Consider the following 3,601-nt stretch of genomic DNA (forward strand, 5'->3'; position numbering starts at 1 on the left):
CTCAGCCTTTCTTTTAACTGGATGTAGATAAAATTAGGCTTCTGCCAACCCAGATATTTTTTACCAGTAAAGAATCAGGGAAATATCACATGCCATGAAAGAGAACCAGAGGGCTCAGGTACACTCTTTGGGACTTCTACATCCAGTGGGGGAGAAGGCAAGCAGACCATGATGAGGTGATGTGTTCCTACTGACGGAAGCCCAGGTTACTGAGATTAAACGAAGGGGCATCCCTGTTGGGTATAAGCTCCCACTCTGTGCTTCATTTCTGGGTCCTCACTGAGAACTGGCCTCGTGCCAGTGCTAGGAAGATACACCCATGATTCCATTCAGCTCTTGCCTCTGTAGAGGGTTGGGGGCCTTCAGTGAAGAGTTTCTGAGCCTCGAAGTTTGAAGAAATGCACCCGTATATGGCGGTCGGAGCCATCCCGGGGCATAAAGGGGGAGGCTCTGGAGGTAGGAACTGAGCCCCAGAGGCCTGCATTTGACCAATTAGAAGACATTCCACTTTGCTCCCCTTTGTCAGTCACTCACTCGGGATGACTTGGTTTCAAGGTGGCCCTTTAGAGAGCTGGGCAAGCTTTCAGGCCGGCTTCTTTGTGAACAGGTCGGCTGCCCAAACCAAACGTGAAACAAAGCCGATCTTGGTGCTCCGGCCTAATGGGAAACCTGAGCCATCTGTGAGTGTTCCTTCTAGTTGATTTGCTTCTTTGGCAAGTATTAAACAGCCCCTTAAAGATCCAGAGAAATTATGGAAATGGGTATTAACATTAAAATCAGAGTACAATTAGAACATTTCACTGCATAATTGTTTGGCAGGACCTGCGAGGAAACAGAGGATTTCCAGCTCTGTGATTTATTGCTCACAGGTCTGACTTTTCAGAATCCCCAGGGCCAGAAACAGTCTGGGAGTGGGGCCCCTGACATGACAATACAATTGGACCATGGTTAGAAACTTACACCGTCTTTGTCTGATTCCTGGCAAACCTTCTTTTGAGAGGTCGCTTCGGCTTTATGGAAGCCAACCAGAGCTCGATCCAGATGAAGGGAACATGCAGAGATGTTGGAGATACCTTTGTGCCACGCTCCCGTGTCTTTGTCAGAAAAAGTATTCTGCGTCCGCTTGTAATTAGCACTACGACAGGCATCAGAGAAAATGGCTAATTGCTGACATGGCCCACAGTGCTTTGTAAGTAAACACCATATTGGAATAGACATGCAAGTAACTGCACAACACTCCAATTAAACATGTTCAAAATGAAAATGGGGATGGGGTTAAGGTATCAGAGCTGCACTGCCAAAATCCTATTTTTTTTTTCTCTAAGAAATAATAAATGACTCACCTCTTGAATGTCACCAAGCTGTTTCCAAGCATCGCTTGGCTCCAGGCCTGAGGCTGCACTGTTTCTGGGAAGTTTTGAGTTGCTGGACCAAAAGCCTCTTATATATATTCCAGACCCAACGTCTTCCTTGGTTCTGGTAGCATATATTACGGGCGAGGCTCACATTCCTTCTTTACCAGGTCACAGCCCCACACCCCAGCTTCTGCAGGTTTTGACTTATCGTCACTCAGAGCTGTACCCTTCCCTGCAAAATGAACTTCACGGGCAGGAGCCACCACCTTGAGGATGCTTAGAGGACTGTGCACACTTTCCCACCAGAGTGATGCTCACGCAATGTCTAAGTGATGTGTGTGTCTGTCAGCCCAGTCCCCTTTCCTGGTGGTGGGAAAACTTGCTGATACAACCAACAGTCCAGAGATCCTTGTGGGATCAGTTGTGGCTGGGCTTCTCCAGAAACCCCATCCCTGTCTAGCCTTTTGCCTTGCCCTATTCTCCTTCCCTCATCCTTTTGTAAGTTTCTCTGTGTTCCTTCACTCAATAAGTCACTTGCCCAGGGAGAGAAGGGAAGCCAACGTAAGATGACTATCATTTATCTTAACATTGAGGTTTGAACTAAGTATGGTAGACTTTCATTTTGTTTGGTTTTTTTCATCAGGGTGGACATCACAAAAATGTAACAGAAAGTGATTCTAGAAGTTTCAGAGGCAAAGAAAAACCATAAAGTGGGCTGAGGATTGGAACTCCACGTTTGGGGACATAGCAGTCAGCTCAACTAAGCAAGTATTTATTCAGTGCTTTAAGCAAGTCAAGACAGGCACATAAGAATCAGGCATCCCACGGGCTTCCCTGGTGGCGCAGTGGTTGAGAGTCTGCCTGCCGATGCAGGGGACACGGGTTCGTGCCCCGGTCCGGGAAGATCCCACATGCTGCGGAGCGGCTGGGCCCGTGAGCCATGGCCGCTGAGCCTGCGCGTCCGGAACCTATGCTCCGTAACGGGAGAGGCCGCAACAGAGGTAGATGGACACACAAAGAAATAAGATGACACCAACATTTATTGAGCACGTACTACATGCCAAATATTACACCTTTGTAAGATACTACTGCATTGAATTCTTATGAGAAGGCTCTGGAGTGATTTATATTGTCACCACTTTGCAAATGAAAAATAAATAAATAAATTAGGTTTACAGAGGTTAAGCCACTCTGCCAATGTCACTCAGCTAGCAACTGTTGGAAATGTGGCCATCAGGAGCCCTGGCAGGTTTATTAACAAGGGAGTGATGAGATTAGATGAGGCACAGAGAGGTTACAGAAGAGAAAAGATGGCCTCACAGCTCTAAGTCCCATGAGCAAGACAGCAGACCCAGAAGAGGACAGAAGCATTTCACTGTGTAATATCCAAACTGGCTCACATCACTGATAAGCCAAAGACACTGGCAAAGCTTGTCTGCTTCGTTTTCAACGTTAGAGTCTCGTTGCTTCTACTGGGAAAACTAATAACATAACAAATGAAACTATTGTTCGGTTTCATTAAAAATAAATCTGATAAGATGGGCAGAATTGAATTAACCAATCTCAACTGAGTTCTCATTATTGGAGCAAATGGAATATTCTCTCTAATAGAGTAAGTCCTGGTTCATTTTGGCTGGTCTGAGCAGCTCCTTGCTATTGCTTTGGTTTCCAGCCTTTGGCTCTAGGCATCCTCACGCTCATGTTAGTATTATCAAGTCAGCGTAATTGATCAGCATACTAGATCTGGCAAGGGTTCTGGATGGATCAGCGTAACAGATGCAAGGGCTTCGGTTACCCTTGGCAGATGAAAACTGTACTCCCTTCCAAGGAAGTCAGATTTAGGACCCTAAAGCTCACAAAAGAGAAAAGGCCCTTATTCCACACAGGGTGAGGTTGGGCTTGAATCCTGTGATGAACTGCCCTTGGAGTCAGAGATGGGGAAAACAGACATTCACTGTGCCCACTTGTCTTGGCTGGCTCTAACTGAAGTAAGCGCCAGCAATGCTTCTATTCCTTTGCGCTGGCTGAAGTTCAAAGGCTCAAGACTGAATAGCAAAGAGGCGCGTGCAGGTATTTTTGTGGATCCACACAGATACACACAAAGGCACATGCACATTTGCATCATTTTCCCAACAAAAGGGATTTGACACAACTTATAAATAAACACAGAAACACAAGATGGAAACACTGAAAATCGAGATCAAATATAGAACAGAATAGAGAAATAATATCGACTGATTAATAAA

This window comes from Lipotes vexillifer, unplaced genomic scaffold, assembly GCF_000442215.2.
Source record: "Lipotes vexillifer unplaced genomic scaffold, Lipotes_vexillifer_v1.1 scaffold1120, whole genome shotgun sequence".
NCBI lineage: Eukaryota > Metazoa > Chordata > Mammalia > Artiodactyla > Lipotidae > Lipotes > Lipotes vexillifer.